We start from the raw sequence: 22,432 nt of genomic DNA on the forward strand, positions 1-22,432 counted from the left end.
GTGGAATGTCTATGTAAAGTTATTTCAAAACATAAAAATGGGGTATAGGTCTATCCACTTAAAAAGATTCTAAATACATTATTGCAGAGTTTCGTTTGATTTCTCCCGAAGAATTATCCGACGTCATATCCGACTTTCTTAAAAACAAATAACAGAGCAGAAATGCAATTGCTGTCCCATAATGTAAGAATTAACATTGGAAACGTTGCAGTTATAATGTTGTCGAATCATTTCAACAAACATAACTAAGCAGAAGAAAATTCAACTAAAAAGAATAAAATTTCCTAATGTTATTGTTCATTGCGACACCTTACCAATGTTGTAGCTAATAGAAATCGTGAATATAACAGTTTGTTTTTAAATTTATTGCTCAAAATGATAAATTTTTCACTTGCTTACCCTCTCAGGGGACTCTTTATTTTGACTACCCTCTCAAGGGACTTTTATGTGTTGATTACCCTCTCAGGGGACTTTTTTTTTAGTTACCCTCTCAGGGGAATCTATTTTTTTTAGCTTACCCTCTCAGAGGACTCTTTTTCTTGGCTTACCCTCTCAGGGGACTCTTAATTTGACTACCCTCTCAGGGAACTTTTTCCTTGCTCATCTTCTCAGGGGGCTTTTTCCTTTCATACCCTCTCAGGGGACTCTTTTTTTTGCTTACCCCCTCAGGGGACTTTTTCATTTTGCTTACCCTCTCAGGGGACTCTTTATTTTAACTATCCTATCAGGGGACTTTTATGTTTTTATTGCCCTCTCAGGGGACTTTTATTTATTTTTTAGTTACCCTCTCAGGGGACTCTTTTTTTTTTTGCTTGCCGATAAATTTTTCACTTGCTTACCCTCTCAAGGGACTCTTTCTTTGCTTACCATCTCAGAGGACTCTTGTTTTCTTTTCTATTTTTTTGCTTACCTTCTCAGGGAACTCTTTTTCTTGGCTTACCCTCTCAGGAATTGCCATTACCATAGTATTGATTATTACTCGCACAAATGAATAATAACGACACCTTTCTTATTTATTTGTTCAATAACATCATTTATCTTTTTATTTGTAGTGTCTGTTGTCAGACGGCTAAGACCGTTCATGGTCCATCTTGCCTAAACGTCACCTACCTTAGACAAATTGTACATTGAAAACGCATTTTGCTAATAACACGAGTTACCTTTTTCGTTGGATACATCCTGGGAGGGAGGCACCGATACTACACACGAAATTGGATACAATTATTTTCCATATTGCAAGATAACTCCAGTTTGCCAACGACAATCAAGGCAGGTTTAGTGAAAATCGCTAGTTTTAAATTGTTGTGTGCCTTCGATCTTTCTGGACAAGCATTGAAAAAGGGCCACAGTTTTCTATGCGTTTAATTTTAAGTTTTAATGAAAACATTAAAAAAAGCCTCATTCCAATACGTTACATTAAATAAGAATTAACGGTGCTCTCGTGACGTTACTTTTGAATGAGCACGAATTGATTCTAATTCGATTTTTACTACTTTTGATGGAATGCAAAAACATGCTTAGGCTAATTACGCGCTTTTATCATGTTTGTGCATTGTTTATGCTCCGGTCTCACAGTGACAATTCTTGACAGCAAAATCTCGGCTCACTGTGACGTAGAGAAATTTTGTATTGGTTTCTCCCTCCCAGGATACATCCTTTTTTAACATGTCAAACAAAAGCTTGAAGCATAAACAGGTTTTCGTAACTGATACTTTCCGCAGACACTTATTTTGAAAACCCCACACAAATCGAGGACGGAACATAAGGTCTACCCTTGGGTCCACCTGGACGTCACTTATCGGATTTTTTTTTTTTTGGGAGCTGATGCACAACCATACCAACTGCGCCATGTAGTGACCGGCCTTCTTATAGAGCCGATCTTCCTTCCAAATCAGAGCACACTTTCCCGATCACGATTTTCTATAAATTTCAAATGAATTTTAATAAATAACTGACGCACTTGTTCGATCAATATCAAAACACATTTATTCTTCACGAAATACATCAACAAACTGAATCTCTTTTTTTTAATAAAAAAATAAAATATTGTGTAATTTCTCGAGCAACTCCTCATTCGGTCCTGCCATTTAACAAATTGTACGCCGTTGTTAAAAAAAATGCGTGCCGTGTTTCCATAATTGCCAATACTTCCGCTTGGAAGTGGTTCACTTATCCAGAAACCAAACTTTCGTTTTATTTCACTCCGTAGTTCCACAAATATAGTTCCCAGATTCTGGGAAAGTTTGTGATGAATATAGTTAAAAATTTCTTTTTCATCAGAAACATTATAGCCATCAGTAAGCAAAAACCAGTTTTGCTGCAATTTTGTACTGTCGAACTTTCCTGTACATTTTTTGATTGTATCATTGTAGATGGACAACTTCTGGTCTAAGTCCTTATATATTGATTGATAAGCATAAAATATAACTTGAACTTAACTGATTATGTTCAGCTCCCTAGACATAATTTAAATTTCAACCAAAAATCTAATTGTTTTGTGATGATTTGAAAAGATTTTAAAGAGAATACGTTGTTGAACATGGGAGCTTTAGGATTCTATTAGGACCTTTATTTCTACATCAATGGTTCTAATTGATTTTTTTTATTTATCACTTTGGTAATCTAAGTCTACCACAATAAATATTTATACATTATTCAGAAAACCTTTTTTCAACATGCATTCAGTAATCATCGAACGGATGTTCCAATAATTCCGCATCCATTAACAGTAATTAAAATAGGTTCACTTGAAACAGTCCTGGGTTCACAAAACATGTTAATCACAATTGCCCTTGAGTCTAAACGACCGTTGTGCTGATTAGTAGGGTACCGTGCCAGGTGATTGGGCAGTAACTTTCGCTTAAGACAAAAATTATGTTGGTATGATGCGAGAAACTGCAAAAGTTTTCAGTAAGTTCACCACTTTTACTCAATATTCCTCTTCAAATCTCCATACGCGACAAATGTGCACGTCACCCTACCTATTCGTGTGATTGAGATAACAGTCCCACTAATTACCGTACTCGGTGATGTTTGTTGATTTTTCAATTCGAACTAATCTCAATCACTGCTAAATGAAATACTAAGCGCGCAATTAATCTAGCACTGCTGCATCCTTTCGCCCACACTCATTCCATTCCATTTCAGCTGCCAAACTCGTCAACATCACCACGCTAAAATGAAATTTGCTTCCAATAGCCTCAGGTTGCCCTGGATGGATGCATCTGAGTCGGAATCGAGGTTTCTGATTTTCGGTCCGGTTCGGTTTGGTTTACCGTTTTATGTATTCATGAGCATTATTGAAAATTAATAATTAATTAATTGTTGCCTGGCAGAGCTTGGCTGCCGATGACTAAATAGCAATTTCATGCTCTTATACGCTAGACCTAACATGGCAGCAAGGCGAACAGAGAGTCAATAAATGGGACTTTTCGATGCGTGATTTTAGACAACTTCGTTCAGGAATTTGTACTTTTAGTTTAGGACAATTCAATTTCTGAAAAGCGTTGGTATGAAAATCTGGTAATTTGACTCGTTTATGCTGAACAAAATAAGTTCTCCGAAGGATCAAAGCTTTTCAGTTGAACAGTTTTTGAAAACAGACACGAGCTGAATTCCAAATATTATCTTATGGTAACGTTAAATACCGCCTCATACTATTATAACATTCACGCAACTGTCATGAAACATTAATAAATCGACACGAAAGTCAAATTGCTGTTGAATTGTTACTTGGGTGGTGAAAAGGGACAAGCGATTGGAAGCTCGGTACGTGAATCTCTCAACTTCATCAGGAGCACAAGAATACACTCATTCGTCATCGTAGCATCACGTGATCGATTGGTGGCCGATCAATAAGATTCTCTGGAGTTTCTCAAGAAAAAATTCTGCAGCTCCTCCAGCAAATCCTTTGGAGTTCCTCCAGGAATTAGAGCTCCACCGGAAACTCCTTCGGATTACTTAGATACTCCGAGAAATCTCCCAGAGTTCATTTAGGAATTTCTCAAGAGTTTCTCATATAATTTCTGTAAAACTCCATTATAGCCCTCCTGGATTCCATCCGGAGTTCCTCCAGGAATTCCTTTCTTCCATAAATTCATCCAGAGTTCCTCCAGCAAATCCTCGATAGTTCCTTTGGAGCTTCACCAGAAATTTCTTCCGATTTCCTCGATAGTTTTTAAAAATGACCTTAGATTTCCTACAGGATCACTTTCGGAGTTCTTCTTAGAATCATTCCGAAGTTCCTCTAAGATTTTTCTCAGATATTCTTCAGTTATTCCTAAAGAGTTCCTTCGGAAGGTCCTTCAATGCTCCACAAGCAATTCCTTCAGATTTTCTTCTTGGGTGCTCCAGCAATTCCTCAGGAGTTCCTCCAAGAATTCCTTCGTAGCTCCTTACAGAATTCCTCTACAATTTTTTCTGATAATTCCCTCAGACTTGCACCGGGAAACACTTCACAGTTGATCAGGGAATTCTTTCAGGAATTCCCCCTCAATTTCTTAATGAATTATGTCGCAATTCCTCTATGCATTTCTATGGAGCTCCTGAAATATGATAGGAAAATAAATCTGTAGGTATCCCTGAAGGATGTATGAATCTCTCCGATTTTTAAAGGGTAAACACTAGGAGAAATCCTGAGAGGAATTCTCCGAATCTTACCTTCCGCCGAAACCGAATCCTCTAAACCACACTTTTAAAAACACGTGTAACCGTCCTTACATTTGCCAAAAGAATGATTTACCAGTGCTATCGGAGCGGTATCGATTTCGATGGCTCGTTTTCGATCAACGCGTTCGTGTCACTCTTCGTATTTTCCAATTTCCTAACATTTCTCGGCCGCACTACCGACGTTCGTTCTCTACCCGAAATGAAGGATATTCAAAGGTATAACTTCTATCGAATTCCTCTGTAGTGTGAAACGTTTCAGTCACTCTTTTTCTCGAACGCGCACTCGAAGGTGGCCCCATACGCCATACCTTCACCGTACACACTGCTTCGTCGTCAACTACCGAAGCCGAACCTTCGGACAAATTCGTGTGTATGACCGTTCGCTCTTTACACTCCATACTACATCCGTGTCTACCCGAACATTTCTTGTTTCGCTCTTATGTTTTTTTTTTTCTAATTTACCACGAAACCTTTATCTACTACAGAATTATTGAAGGAATCGGATATATCTGGAGATAATAATTAGAGAAATAACAGTTAAAATCTTTGAATTAAACTTTAACACAAATCCGAGAGGAATCCCTAGAGCAAGTTCTAGAAAAAATTCTCAAAGAAACAAAGACTCAAAGTACAAATTCTTGAAGAAATACAATACCAGTACGAAATATCAGAGGAATTTCTGAAACAAACCTTAAAAAATCACTATATCAATTTCTTCAAGAATATATGAAAAATAAATGACTGGATAAACGTTTTTAAAAAAGTTTTAAAGTTATTCACAAAGGAATTTTTGATGTAAATTCTGGAGAATCCTAGGAAGAATTAATGGAAATATTCATTAACCTTAGGAAGGACCTTGGGTCTTTTTCGACCCCTTACAAAATTGAAATCAATGTTACTTTTGATTGAAATAACCTATCAATTTGAAATTTTCTGACATTAATTTTTTTTTGTGAGAAATTTTGTTTTTGTGGAAACAAAAAAAATGAATGACCCCTAGGGTAGCTTCCATAATAAAGAGAGAAATTGTAACTTAGGATTGTTTTCGACCCGAAAATTCAAACAGCTCGCAAAAATCAGTGTGTTGGCCGAATTTAGTTCTGTTAGGCTTAAATGAAAGGCACACATGTCTAGTTTCTGAAACCCATGCCGTTGGACCGAAAGGGTCGTTAGGCCAAAAGGGACACTAAGCCGAACATGGCCGGTAGGGCTAATGAGCCATACGATCGAAAGGGTAAACAACAGGGATAGGTCTGGATAATTTGCAATACCTAGAAGCCACCGAATGAATTTTCAGGTCGAATGAATTGTTGGTTACTATATCAGGATGACCTAGAAGTCCACAATATCTGCTATGAAAGAAAACTAGAAAGAACAGCCTTTGATTAAAAGAAGTAAAACACACTGTCAAATATCAAAAATTATTTCGGCCTAACGACCCATTCGTCCTAACGACCCTTTCAGCCTAACGGCATTCGGCCTAATGGCCTCTGGCCTAACAACCTGCACCCTCTCCGGTGGTCATTCATGGGTTATTTCGGTGGACCAGAAGAACCAAAGTGGCCATTTATCTATAATTGAACTATCAGAGTCATAGGGTCTTCAAAATCATGAAGATTGAGCCATCGCATGCCTACCTTTGGTACTTAAACTTTGTGGTCCCATATTACGGGTTACCCGGTGGCAATTCCGGTGCTCCAAAAGGACCAGAATAACTATACATTCCTCCGCGAAGCAAACAAATTGGCTGGATCTCGTGAAAATCGAGCCTCGACTGTTAAGTCCGTCTCTCCGCATGACACCTTCAAGCGCAATATTAAACAGTCCATCACCCTGTCGTAGTCCCCGCCGAAACTCGAACGAACTGGAATATTCGCCCGAGATCTTCACGCAGTTTTGCACAACGTCCATCGTAGCTCTTATTAGTCTTGTGAGCTTCCCGGGACAGCTGTTCTCGTCCATGATCTTCCATAGCTCTACACAGTCAATACTGTCGTATGCCGTATTGAAATCGATGAATCAATGGTGCATAGGGACCTGGTACTCACGGCATTTCTGGAGGACTTTCCGCACGGAAAAGATCTGGAACCTGCTCGATAACTTCCCACGAACTCGTTTGCTATAGGTGATAGACGACGGAAGAGAATCTGGGATAGCACTTTGTAGGCGGCGTTTAGGATGGTGATTGTACGAAAATTTCACACTCCAGTTTGTCGCACATTTTGCAGATAGGGCATAAAACGCTTTGCTTCCACTCCTCCGGTAGCTGTTCCGTTTCCCAGATTCTAACTATCAGCCGATGCAGACAAGCGGCCAACCTGTCCGGGCTCATCTTGATGAGTTCGGCTCCGACAACATCCTTGTCAGTGGCCTTTATGTTCTTGAGCTATTGAATGGCATCCTTAAGGTGAAGATGAATCGAAGCCATAGTTCAAATTTTCAAGAGCACGGATCTGGAGAACCAAACATCCGTTTCAGCTGAAAACTTAATCGATTGGTCACTATCAGAGAGTGACCAATCGATTAAGTTTTCAGCTTGAACGGATGTTCGGTTCTCCAGATCCGTGCTCTTGAAAATTTGAACTATGGCTTCGATTCATCTTCACCTTAACTTCCCCCATCGTGGGAAATGGTTGGTTTCCACTGTCCGCTGTGCTGACGTAGCTATCGCTTTCGCTGTCCTGACCTTCTGTGCCTGTGTTCTCTGCGCCATTCAGGTGTTCATCGTAGTGCTGCTTCCACCTTTCGATCACCTCGCTTCCATCCGTCTAGATGCTCCCATCCTTATCCAGGCACATCTCAGCTCGCAGCCCGAATCCTTTGCGGGATGTGTTGAGCTTCTGATAGAACTTCCGCGTTTCTTGCGAACGGTACAGCAACTTTTTGTCCCGGAATAGGCGGGTTTGCTGTTTCCGCTTCAGTCTGTATCGTTCCACGTTTTGCCGCGTACCATGCTGCAGCATTGCAGCCCGTGCTGCATTCTTCTCCTCTTAAACCTCCTGGCACTCTTCGTCGAACCAATCGTTTCTTGAGCTCTGTTCCACATATCCGACATTGCTATCGAGCTCGCCCTCATCCGGCAACGTTGCGCGTACGCATTGGCGACATCCGGTTGTTTCAGCCGATCGAGATTATACCGGGGCGGGCGTCGGTACTGCACATTGTTGATGACGGATAGTTTTGGGCACAGTTTCACCATCACCAGGTAGTGGTCGGAGTCAATGTTAGTGCCACGATAGGTTCTGACGTCGGTTATGTCGGAGAAGTGCTGTCCATCGATCAAAACGTGGTCGATTTGCGATTCTGTCTGCCAAGGTGATCTCCAGGTGTACCGATACGGGAGGCTGTACTGGGAATAGGTGCTACGAATGGCTATGTTCTAGAAGGCAGCAAAATCTATCAATCTTAAGCCGCTCTCGTTCGTCAGCCGGAGGGCGCTGAACTTTCCAATCGTCGGTCTGAACTCCTCCTCCTGGCCAACCTGAGCATTCAAATCTGTGAATTATAGCACTTTCACGGCGTGTGATTGGAATGAAATCCTTCAGTGAAGATGTAAGAAGGTTTTCCATAGTGAAAATAAGTGCCCTGCGAAGTAAGTCACAAGGAAGAAATTTGTATCATAAAATAGTGTGACTGGTGTCAATCGGTAAGCATTTCTTTCAAATCGTGTTCGTCCATCCATTATTTATCGAGATACAGTTATTTTATCGTATTTTTGGTGTACAAGTGTATGCAGCATAACAGCTTTCACAAAATTATACTTGGGAAATGAATCTATGTTGCAGGTAATTTGGAACATCCGCCATAGTGGAACATTTTAGGTTTGATACGACGAATAATTGCGCTTACGACGAAGTAGAATGAAACCCTAGATAGCTTGTTGATTTTGAACAAGTGTTAAGGTGAAACATCTCGGAATCCAAAGATGGCCGGCACAATGGCCGACTTCTCCCCCTACTCACGTTTTCGAAGGCACAAAACTGGAGAAATAGTTGGCAAACGTTCCTGATCTTCTTATTTTAAGCTTTCTGCTAGTGCACAAAGCCAAAATAAAAAGTACACTGTTGTGGGATGCTTTCTTCGCGAGATTTGTGCCTTTGAAGTTTCAGTGCAATCTTAGAAGTTGATTCCAAACTGTTTCACCTTAAGTGAATCTTCAAATGTTTACTCTTTTCTCAATAAGGTTTCATTTTCTGAAACATCCTACAAATACTCTCAAGCAAATTCTCAAAATTTCCGATCTATTTACATTTTACGGAACGCCTGACTTAATTACTGAACCCATACAACACCCCAAGCGAGCACATACTGCAATCAGGGAGCACTGATTCGAGTATTTGCATGCATTTCACTCCACCAATAAAAGTGGCATGAATTTCTAATTGAGGCAATTTTCATCGGAGCTCGCCGTGCCTTGCGGAACATGGTACCTACCCCCTATAATAGTCGACCAGTTGAATGAGCAATTTACGTGACTGGTTTCGTTAGTTTTGACGAATAGAGAAGCATGTTTACAACCAACTTCGGAGCCTAATCATAGCGATTGACATGTTTAAATTATTTTCCGTGGTATGTGCTATAGAAGAGCTAGGCTTCAATATGTGGAGGTGAATATTAAATTGCAAGGATGCATATTTTGTTGGCAAGAGCTGCACTGAAGTCAAGTGACTCCACGTAATATAAACAGTCACGAGATGAAAATAGTAACATAGGTATATAAGTGAAGTTGGTTGATCCTTCGAGAATTCAGAATGATGTCCGTCTCTAGAACATGAAAAGGAGTTACTTCAAAATGAGCGAAAAACATGCCATTCAATGGTAACCTCTACTCGATCTATTTTATCGCCCTTGGGAGTGACATAGCCATTTTCGCGATGAAAGCCTTTTTTCAGCGGAAGTTCATTATCCTCGACCCAAATCGTAGACACTTCGCGTGGAACTTGCTGGGCCTTATTCCACTCTTTAATCTAGAACATAAAAGGGAAGCAATATGAAATCAAGCTTCAAGGATGACGCAATGCTTTTCTAAAGGCCTACTCTAGGTAAACATCAATGCCGTGCCTTATTTTTTTCCCAGAGTGATTCATTGAACGGTATGTAGAAGTGTGAAATAAATAAGATAAAAATTGATACAAGCAATTTATTCCTTTCTGCTGGAAAAGAATCTATATATTATGGGGCGGGGAAATAAGTATTTGCTGTTCCCAAGTATGTGAGAATTCAGCACTTGTTTTACTACTTCGTCAGTTCTTCCTTCTAAGAGTCAGGAGCCAAATCATATCCGTGAAGTAAATTTAAACGATGGTTAATATTCACACTGAATTAGAACTTACTTTGGCTTTGTACAGGAAAACGGTATAGCATCTGCAGAGGATGAAGTTTTGTTTTTGTGCTATTTTGCATGTTTGTATTTAATTTCCTGTTATTTTTTGTCAGAAAAGTGTACAGACACCGATGAGTAAAAGATCAATTAACCCCTGGACATAAAGCTTGTATAACTGAGTATAAAAATACACTTTTCATTCCAACTCCCCAACATTAGACATGCAACATAGGTTAGGAACTTTTGAAAATTAAATCTAAATCCCAAACTAAATGATATCATCCTGTTGTTTCCAGTGACAGGTTGACATCCGGTAACGTCCAGGTGGAAATTGAAATCAAATCAACTTTCAACCAACTCCCAACGATGAAAGGCATTATTTGCGCCTTGATCCTCCTGAGCTGGCTTCCAACATGTTAACACAAACACATACACATGTAAACTCATTCAGTTCACTTTTCTCTTTCCATCTCTGAATGGAAAACATTTCACTTGTCGCTTTTTTTTTCCTCTTTTCTCCAGGTACTCTGTGGAGTTCTTCCCACCTCATTGATTGAGTTTGCAGTAGCAGGTTTCCCCCTAGTGGAACCCAAAAATAAAACAAGAAAAAAGATGCAACAATGACAACAATACGCTTGTGAGTAAACCATCCCTTCGACTACAGCTCTTTCCACATGTTTTGGTTTTCTCTTACATTGTTTTGTCTTGTCGATTTGGTTGAAATTACTCATCCTCTCGGGAGATGGTCTGCTTCTCGATACGACCACCGCACTGAAAAGTCCGACAAAGTGCAAAACTACGGTAAAAGCAGAATGAGTTGAGTTGAGCTGAGTCGAGGTTAGTCGAATGCAATTCCTTCTGCCTCTTAACTACTGACCAGACCAGGCGCCAACAATTTGCATAGATAGCTACCGGTCCTGTGTGGTTCGTTCTATTTGTTGGGGATTCTATCTTTGTCCTTGGCAAGGCACGGTGGGACTGAAAGTGGCATTAGGATTGGCGATTGGTCTTGTTTCAAACTATCTAATTTATCTATTTTGTCTGTATAGGGTGTTGGGTTTATCACTCAGTAGATTTCAGTGAATGATGAAGGATCTTGATTGAAAAAATGATGATTAATAAATGTTGTTGAATTTATTTTTTTGCAAAACTTTTGGATTTGTTTTGTCCAAAAGAATTTGAAATCAGAACTACAGGACCAAAGAGAAAGCATATGATGCAAGTTTTCAATTGAAACCGTCAAGCGACCGAAACTAATGAAGGGATTGCTGGTCCAATGGCTATCACTTCTGCTTCATAAGCAGAAGGTCATGGGTTCAATCCCACGCCCGTCTTTTCCTCGTACTTCGTAGTTGTATATTTCACTTGCTTCTGTCTTCCACATTAATATATCACATAATATATCGCCAAAAAATAGAAGTTCACCAGTACTTGTACCTGAGGGTGTCTGTTAGTCCCAAGCAGTCATCTGGTTGGTTCCTTGTGTAAGTGCAGCTGATCTGGCGATACCGGAGTAAGCAACCACGGGCAGCCAATCAAGCTCAAGCTGAAGCTCAAGAAACCGTCTAGCGACCGAAACTTTGTGTTGCTTCTGAAGGGCAAACTCTACAAATACAGCCTAATCTATGCGCCAATGAACAATAAATCCGATGAAACTGTTAAGAGACCGGAAAACGTTCTCTCCGTTACAAACGATAATGATTTCTTGTTAGTTACCTGCTTGCAAGAGGGATGGCATTCAGTGGTACCGTAATCCGGGGGCAAATTGATCACTGGGGTGAATTTGATCAAGTCGGTACCAAATACCATTTCCTTTCAAGGATGCTTAATACTTCGTTGACATCACAGACATTCAATGTTTTCTAATTTATAGATGTCTAATAATGATTTTGAACTATTTTAGTTTTATTACGGTCAGTTTTGCATAGAAATATTCGCAGTTTTTGAAGGTGTTAGCAATACTGTTAGAAATGTCGGTACTAAACAAGCTGCTGGTGCTAAGCCTGTATGCAAGCTTTGAGTGTTAAAAGTGTTGTGTAAGCTTCAGTGTGAACTGCTAAACTCATTTTTGAAATCGTTTAGCATAACAAAAATAGTGTTTTGCTCATAAAACCGTTTATTGTTGAATAAAGTGCTTATTTCAAGGGAAATTGCATACATTTAGGCGTATTGTGCAGATTTACAAAGTTTAATTTTGCAATAAAATGATGATAGGGCGTCTGTACCAGTGATAGTGGCAAAAGTAACGGGTTGAGGAATAAAAAATCGCCAAAAAATAACGGAAACTCGTTTTTTGTATCTGAATACGTCATTCGAAAGCTTTTTTATTATATTTCACGTAAAAAATAATCTTAGAATGATAAAATCATTAAATCTATTAATAAAGCATTTCCTCCATTACTGGAACACGTTCCAGTAATAGTGGTATTTGCTAACTTTTGTTCCTATAATAGTGGTTTACATTGATTTCCCATTGAGACTCACTATTATAGGAACGCCCCACTATAACTGGTGCAAAGGAGCAAAAAAGTTAAGGATTTTAATTGTTTTCTCCTATTTCCTTACTATTTCACAAGATTTTTTTTCACACATTCATATCATTTTGACAATGTCCATGTTAGAAAAATACACATAAAAATAAAAATTGGCTATAACACGCTTGAAACGGCACAACCACTATTATTGGTACACACACTATGACTGGATCAGACACCCTATACACGAGTTGTAAGAATTTTGACATCATTTCCGGATTCAGGAGACCTAAATTTAGGATAAGATAGGGAAATTTCACATTCTAAAATTTGCTTAACTATATAGTGATCAATTTCGCCCCGATGTGTCATTTTCAATTTTTGATATTAAATCTAATATTATGATATGTTAAATTTTATTTCATAAAAAAATCATTACATAAACTAATAGAGATTAATGAAGTACTGATTTCACCGTAATAAATTTGACAATAATTGAATTCCAAAGGATAATATAACAAAAAGTTGTGAAATAATGATCAATTTGCCCCCGGATTACGGAACCCACTTCACACGTAAGACTATCTGCTAACATACTTGGAGATACCCGAGTAGCAATGCCTGCTCCCAGATAGGCCAAGAGCTGGCATTTATCGTTGAAAAAATATAGCACGAAGAAGGTGTGCTAGCTGAAGTACAAAATAGAAGAACCGAAGCGATATGCGGAGATTTTATTTGCATTGATCGAGTGGGGATTTTATTGACCGATAAAACTGCGGTGACTGCCACATTGAAGAAGCACTGTTAGCAGTTGATGATCGATAAAAATTTAAATTTAGCGAAAACAGAGTGGACATGGATAACGACGGTCGAGTTGTAGACTCACCGGCTATAATAGACATTTCAAAGGCTATACGCGAGCTGAAGAACTGTAAGACTGCTGAGAAGGACAAAGTCCAGGTCCGCACTGTCAGTGCTTTTTATACCCGAAGCTCCTCTTCATTCTTCGTCGGCTGGATTGTCAGGTGCCAAGGTCGGTCCGACGATTTCGGTTGAGGGATGACTTCCGGTTCATCGGCGCCCCGACGACCCGAAGCCAAGCACTGATCTCTACGCTTCTTGTCGCTGCTCTTCTCTCCATTCAGCTGTAGTGCCGACATTATCTGTGTCGCTGTCCTGTTCACCGTATTCCACTTATCTGCGTCGTTGCACATCCGTTCGATGACATTGCCAACGTTTACATGACAAGAAAGGCTTTCATATCCTCTCGTTCCACATCGTTCCAGATCGAATCGCGGGCATGCAAAAATTATGTGCTCCAGAGTTTTATCCGTGTTGATGCATTCGGGACAGGATGACGACCAGGCAAAAACTGTGTCAAGTGAAAATTTACTTCACCATGTAATCTTCTTATCCATATCGACAGACTTGACCGACGATGTGTCCATCTGCCAGTAGCAGCTTGATCCCACTGGTGATGCGATTTCCTGATGGTGTCTGCACGTACTTTTTCTAAGACTCCTCTTGTAAGGCGGTCCCGGAAGCAATTATCTACCTCGAGAAGAAGGCTGATAGGATTCATCCACGCCTCCGATGAAATGGTGCGGTACGAACTTGAAACCCACATAGCCATCAACCTATACGTACTGCTTAGACGAGTTCGATTCCTTTCGGTCTTCAGTGCAATCACCCATGCTGGACCTCCATATCTGATGATCGATGTTGTGACGCTCGCTATCAGCCGCTTCTTGCTGCTTTCAATTGCCAAGTCGTTTGCCATGATCCGGGATAACACCACTACCGCCTTCGCCGCTTTTTCACAGAAATAGTCGATATGTTTGTTGAAATTAAGCCAACAGTGATTCTTGCCTGCTGTACTGCCTTACAATTGCTGATCATAACCACTTAATTTTTGTGGTGGGCTATCGCCAGCCATCCTATCTTCTACAGTGTTGATCGCCTCGGTAGCGAGCACCTCCACCTCTTCTCTTGATTCATCGATTACCAATAGCACCTCGTCGTCCGCAAAGCCAACAATCTTGACGCCTCTGGGAAGAATCAATTTCTGGACACCATCGTATTCCACAGAATCGGGTTGAGAATATAGCCCTGAGCAACACCCGCTGTAATTTGAGTACTTTTTACTCTTTGGTATGTTTTGTATATAAGTAACTGGTTCTGAAAATAGCTCTTCAGAATCCGGCAGATGTACTCAGGTACCGTAAAACGGGGTAACTTTGATAGTTTTTTCGAAGAAAACTTCAATATTTATGCATGCTGTTTCAAAGAATTTTATTTCATATTTTTAAAACAAGTACTGGTATCCTAACTATCGATTCCAGTTGATAGATTTCCAAAAGATTTATTCTTAATGGATTTATAATTTTTCATATAATCGAAAGTCGGTTTTCTGTTTTGGGGTAACTTTGATAATGAAGCATCACTCGAACAAAATTGAATGAATTACAGAACATTTGTAGGGCGTTGCATATCTTTAGGCGTTTAACGCTATATGGATATTTCTGACTTAGATTACAAAAATGGTCAAAGTTTGTAAAAATAGTATTCGCTAAGAGTTTTGAGACCGAATTCGAGTTCTACTATAACTAGGCTATCAAGTATAAGTGACGAATTCATTATGACTTCATCAAATAGTGATCGTAGAACAGATTGTTTGAGAGCATTTCAAAATTGCTAAAATCTTATAAATTTTCCATATTTGCATATAAATCCTCTAATGTACTTGATTCCAACGGAAATAGCTTTAACATGAAGTGCCATACTAATACTCTTTACTTTTGCATTCGTTTTGCTTAACAGATTAACAGGAACTTTGTTATTTCGTTTAGTATGTTGAGAGTCTCGCATTATCAAAGTTACCCGCATTGTCAAAGTTACCCCGTTTTACGGTATTCTCATGTTATGCAACGAAAGTGGCGAATGCTTTCCAGCTAGCGCAGTTGAAAACATTATTCATACCTATACGGTTGGATGGGTGCCCTCTCTCACAGGTACAGACTAAAGTGTGCCAAGAACAGAGGGATTACCTTGCTGAATGCCACGCACAACCTATCATTGCGCATCAGTTAACAGACTGAGACCACTCAATGAGTCCTTCAACGGCAAACAAGCTTCTTTTATGAAGATCGCTCCACATTGGACCAGTTGTCTACTTTGCGAATGTTCTATGAATTATGGTATTTGCCAAGGCTAGTAAAAAGCATGCAGACTTACCGGAATCTTAACCCAGAGGCTACCTAGCCTACAAATTCTGATGTAGAGCGGCCCAAGGCCCGATATTGCTGACTTCTCCTCGTCGGGCTTAGAGGTAAGCCATACCACACGTCAACCACGCGAATTGCGGAGTCCCAATTTCGGATGGTTTGGGATTCGTTTCGATTCTTGTTTTGACCCGCTTCATACAGACACTGGAGGTGTCGGAGATCCAACGGACCTTGTAGAGATGTGGACTGTATGTGGGTTTACGTCCCCAACTTTGTTGAAGTGCAATCGATAAGGATAATGGTGGCTAGTGATACTCGCACCAACATTAACCATTTGCTGATCTCCTTGATCCTAATCAGCGTCTAGATGTTCCGGTGGAGGTGGAAACCCCAGTAGCACAGTAGTTGCACATAAAACACATTGTTTAAACGGCAATAAAACACATGTATTATAGTAAAACACTAACTATAACAGAGAACATTTATTGCTTAGCACTAAAATGACACGCTTTGGAAGCTTACTTACGACTAACTTAATTTGCTTAGCAATCTAGTTTATTTCCTCAATCTCATTCTAATGCGATGTTTCCCGATCGAAGATAAGAGAGATTAGAGAGATGAGTTCATCCAGAAGCCTTCGAACGTTTAAAGGTAACCATAGCTCCTGCTGGAGCTGCGGCAACACGAGCTGGGAACAGCTTTTGTATTGATAGATGATTTTAAAAGGCGCGTAACTCCGACCACTACCTAGTGATAGTGAAACTGCGCCAAAAACTATCCATCATCAACGATGTACGATACCGACGGTACGATGCCGGATGAGGACTAGCTCGATAGGCCCCCTATTGAGGATTGCTGGAGGACAGTCAAAGCAGCCATTTACGAGCCATTAGCGACAAACCCGCCTATTTCGGGACAAAAAGCGCTGCCTGGAAGAGGTGGAATGTCAAGAGATGGAGTTACTGTACCGTTCTCGAGAAACGCGGAAGTTCTATCAGAAGCTCAACGCATCCCGCGAAGGTTTCTTGACGTGAGCTAAAATGTGCCGGGATAATGATAGGAGCAGCTTGGTGGACGGACGAAAGGTGGAAGCTATGAACACTTGATTGGCACAGATAACACCGGCACAGAATATCAGGACAGCGAAAGCGATGGCTACGTCAGCACAGCGGACAGTGGAAACCAACCAGCTCTTAACTTAACTTAACTTAACTTAACGGGAAGTTAAGGATGCCATTCAACAGCTCAAAAACAACAAGGCCGCTGGCAAGGATGGTATCAGAGCCGAACTCATCAAGATGGGCCCGGACCAACCTCGCTTGTCTGCATCGGCTGATAGTCAGAATCTGGGATGGGAAACGGAATAGCTACCGGAGGAGTGGAAGCAAAAGGCGAAAATTATCGAACAATCACTATCCTAAACGCCGCCTACAAAGTGCCATCCCAGATTTTATTCTGTCTTCTATCACCTATAGCAAACGAGTTCGTGGGAAGCAGGTTTCAGGGACTACGATAGGGCGATGGACTTTCGTGCCTGTTGTTCAATATTGCGCTTGAAGGTGTCATGCGGAGTGTCGGACTTAACAGTCGAGGCATGATTTTCATAAGATTCGGACAATTTGTTTGCTTCGCGGATGACATGCATATTATTGGGAGAAAATTTAAAACGGTAGCAGATTTGTTCACTCCCCTTATACGCGAAGCAACAAGAGTCGGACTGGTGGTGAATGCGTCAAAAACTAAGTACATGCTGGTAAGCAGAACTCAGCGTGACAGGGCTTGCAGGAGAACGGCGTGTGGCGGCGAAGGATGAACCACGACCTCGCTCAACTCTACGGCGAACCCAGTATCCAGAAGGTGGCCAAAGCAGGAAGGATATGATGGACAGGGCATGTTGCAATTTTGCCGAACAACAATTCTCTAAAGATGGTGTTCGCTTCGAATCCGGTTGGAACAAGAAGGCGTGATGCGCACCGAGCTAGGTGGATTGATCAGGTACACCAGGACCTGGAAAGCATGGGTCGCAGTCAAGGATGCAGAGTAGCGGCCATGAACTGATTGAATTTGCAACATATAGTTGGCGAGGTTTTATCAAGTTAATTGATGTACAACCGTAATTTCGGGTGAAATTGATCGTTTTTCCCTGTTTTCCATGTATGTTTTCTATAATGTTGCCAATGCGAAACAACGGGCTTTTAAGAGATTTCCGCCATCTATTTTATAATAATTTTAAAGCAAAATTGTTTAGTTAATCATAGATAATGTCATGTTTTGCTTCTTTTGGTTTAAATAAATTCCACTATGGTCTTTAAGCATAGATTTGCTGTATAAGTTCCTTACTGTTTACTATTCAATTCGGAGATAGAATGGGAGAAACCTATTGTCAATTTTGTTAACTTATCTCGCAAATTTGGCAGGCTCAGGAGCCATAGGGCATAACAGAAACGAAATCATTTCTCAGAGATTCCAAAGATCACATTTAAATTGGTATGCTCGTGCTTTGAATGGTAAAGAGAACGAGCTGTTTAATTTTTCATCAGCTGTTTTATGTATTTTATTACATATACAGTCAACTTTCCGTAACTCGATACTGGAGGGACCATCGAGTAAAGGAGGTATCGAGTTACAGAACACAAAACCAGTGCAACTGCGATCCATGGGACCATCGAGGTAGCCATGAAAACCAACTTTTAATATAGTTTCTAACTCGATATCGAGATACAAAATTTTGAGTATAGGAGAGTTGACTGTAGCAGCTATTACTGAAACTTATTTGAAACCTGGATCAAAACTCAAAAGAGATCCAAACTCTTTTGTTTATCGTAATGATCGACTGGATGGAGCATGTGGTGGAGTTGATATCATTATTCATAGGCGTATTGAACATCAACTTTTATTGTTAGTTGAAACCAACGTTTTTGAAAATTTGGGTGATTCTGTTGATATACAGCTTGATAAATATACCTCCATAGCTGTCTATTTACATAGAATACCCAATGTTGATCTGTGAGCAGTGAACCAATTCTCACCAAACACGCAGCAACAAAGACATTGTCATCTCCTATTCTTGTTGCAACAATTTATTCCGCAACATCCGTTTATCACCACTTGAACAGAATATGACAAAGATCGATCACCACATGCGCAGCGGTTTTTTGGGCTTTGCATTGCAATTTTCGAGAACTTTCTCCGTGTTTGTAAACATTGACACATTATCGAACAGAATCCATAAAATAAATTTGGTTCTGTGTTTATAATAATCGCAAGTTGAAAAGGTTGCAACAATGTTGCCTGCTGTGATTGTCATGACAATTTTGCTTTTGATTGTATCCTTATCCGCAACAGTTGGAACAAACGGTTGTGAGCAAGCTTGCTTTGTTGTTTGTTTTTCGTCTGTTTTGATGACAAATTGATTCACTGTCTGTGAGTAAATCTATGTTCTTCTTCTTCTTCTTTCTGGCGTTGCGTCCCAACTGGGACAAAGCCTGCTTCTCAGATTAGTGTTCTTATGAGCACTTCCACAGTTATTAACTGAGAGCTTACTATGCCGATTGACCATTTTTGCATGTGTATATCGTGTGGCAGGTACGAAGATACTCTTATGCCCTGGGAATGGAGAAAATTTCCTTTACGAAAAGATCCTCGACCAGTGGGATTCGAACCCACGACCCTCAGCATGGTCATGCTGAATAGCTGAGCGTTTACCGCTACGGCTATCTGGGCCCCACATCTATGTGAGATGTTCAAAAATGAACGACATTATCCAAAAATGCTTCCAATTGTATCCCCACAAAGCCCACCCTGCCATGTCAATTTCCGGATAAGCCGCCGATTCTCAATGACGGGGAACCCAGCAACATCTTTCCTGATCCATTTCCATTCTGGCGGTATGTTTAAATCTTTACCAGAAACTAGCGCACAGAGTGACACTATCATCCAGTTCGATTGTGGAAGCAAATGTCTTACTTTCAAGGGAAAATATTTTCCCAAGCTTACCTGCAAATCAAATTATACTTATAGTGATTTGACTTTTTCTTGTCATTTACTTGTCTTCCCATTTCTGATTCAGGTTGGGGAAATGCATCATCGGAAGGATTAGTTTATGGTTAGTGTGCTGAGTGGCGCTGGCCCTACTTGTTTGGATGTGTCTCTAGTGAGCCCAAGCGACCGACTAGCTGGTGAATATCGATAGAGCAACTTTCACTCATGAGTGAAACCAATTTGGAGCCTAGCCCCGATAAATGGACCGTAGGATTACAGCGATGGATTTTGGTGTTTGTCAGCTGAATAATTGATTGATTTCAATCGGGTTAGTTCATTTTCTTTGTTCGGCTGGAAGTGAGATGTCCAGGAAGAAATAAAGTTTTGACCAGGTCCATGGAATGACCTGCCACTTCCAACAACAATTCCGCAATCAATTATTCATCATGGGTTTGAGTTATCCGCAGTCCATATTCTTTCGTTGGCCCTGCATGGTTTTCAATTAATTTTTCAAGAATAGGAAAATGCTTATATCAATCGCAGTCGCTAGAGTGATGAATATTTGATAACACAGCGATAGCCAAATTCCGGTAATTTTTGCATGCATAGCTTTCAGTAATTGTCAGCTATAAAGACGTCGTTTGAGAGATCTATTAGACAATCATTTATAAGTTCATTTGCTTTGAACGCTTCTTAATTGCACACATTAATAGGATGTTTCGCAGGAATGACACTTTCAGGAAGCATTTAATGGATATAATGCGAAACCGATGCCGTAATTTATTCACTAGTGTGGTTAAAAGTCTTTTACAGTGATACCTCCATGAGCAGCTTTCCAAAGGATTGCTGTTCCATAACTCGATATTTCCATGAGTCGATGGTCCCGTCAATATCGACTCATGGAGGTTTCACTGTATATTCTAAACCCGTTTGGGCCACTCTTGAGCTCATTTGGATAAACATCTAAACACAAACTAAAAATTTGAGAGTTACCATAAAATGGGGCACTTTGGTAATAACTTTGACAGTTTTTAACGTAACTCTGAATTCCGTTCTAAATTCAATTGTCAAATTGCATAAAGATTCATTTAGCATGCACACATAATTTTCCATATAATCGAAAGTCCATTTTCGGCTTTGAGGTAACATTGATAATGGGTATGCAAACAGATGGATATCCACAACCAAACTCCAGTTGGTCATCATTCCAGTTGAAACTGAATTGGAGAATATCAATAGAGCAAGTGGGTAAGGCTTTATGGGTTGAATTATATAATTTATGAAAAAATCATCTACAATAGTGATTGAAGTTGTAACAAATATGACAAACACTGTTATAAGTCTATGCAAATTTGTATACCGTTAAATTTCTAAACAGATATCAATTGATTATCAAATTTATATGTACCGTAGTTCGGGGTGTAGTTGATCATTAGTGTGGAAACAAGTTAGATTCTCGCTCCAGTTCACTTTTTGGATTGCATTTAGGTCCAATAACAACTGTGCAAAATTTCAGCTCGATCGGCGAAACTATATTTTGGCGCTAGCCGTTCAAAGTTTGTATGGAATTTACTATGGAAAAACTTACATTTGCAAAGAAAAATAGCCAGAGATCGCCAATTGACCTTTATGAAAATCTGAATACAGACCTCGATAAGTATTTTTAAGGATGAAGAATATTGCCGAAGACCGCGAAACGATCCGACACTTGTGAAAAGTAATTAAGTGAAAGCCTATTGGCAAGGCGACGTTTTTTTTTTTCTATCTTTATTAACGAAATTTTTAGGAGGCGACGTCGATTGACACGTAAAGAATAACAATAAGGTACAGTGGGGGAAGTGTATCAGTGGGGTAAGTGGATCATTAGTCAATATAAAGCCTAAAACTTGGATATGTTGAATGTTTTCGCACCATTGCTTCGTTTTAGGTTATATTCTTACGCCCACACTGATACTATTGCAAAACTGGTACTACACGTACACTAACACAAGCAAACTTGTTAGCTGCAAAAAGTAATTAATTTGAAAATTGTTTTCCATCAATCAAAAATCCATTGTATCTCAGTCTAAAATCAAATTCTATTATTTTTTTCGACACATGGTGAGCATTTCAGTTCTAATTGAATGAATCACAATGAAAAAAATGTCATTTTTATGAATAAATACAAATATATTGCACATGGTACACTTATCACTACTTTTAAGTGGGGTGGGGTAAGTGGATCAAGAATAATTATCATTTATTGGCAGACTGCTTAGGAGAATTTTAATAAGCTTTAATACCCGCAAATGTTGTTTTCCTTTATTTTGTTCCCTTCCCAGCTTGAATTTATTAAATTGATCATAGAAAATTTGAATTAATCCACCTAAAAGTTTTTTTTAACCTTTCTGGTATAAAAAAATATAAAAAGAATAATAATTTCAAAATTCACACGAAACTTTTCGTGGTTTATCTAGACTGAGTTGTAAAAGAGCAAAATATACTAATTTTCCAATCGAAAGCATAGTCTCGTACATGATTTGACCATATAAATTGTTCTAGACAGATGATACACATATATTCATAAATAACACAGAAGGGTTTCAGTTTGTTATTCAAAAGTAAATGTTTCTAATATTTTTAAACCAAGAGTGCTTTTCGAAAATATCGTTAGGAATAATCCTACAATATTTCTGTATAACTTATGCGTATAAATGGATGGATTTTCTCCAAATTTTTCTAGTTACAATGTTTTTTTTTTGTTCTAATTATTATGAACTAAT

The sequence above is a fragment of the Aedes aegypti genome, chromosome 2 (assembly GCF_002204515.2).
Source record: "Aedes aegypti strain LVP_AGWG chromosome 2, AaegL5.0 Primary Assembly, whole genome shotgun sequence".
Taxonomy (NCBI): domain Eukaryota; kingdom Metazoa; phylum Arthropoda; class Insecta; order Diptera; family Culicidae; genus Aedes; species Aedes aegypti.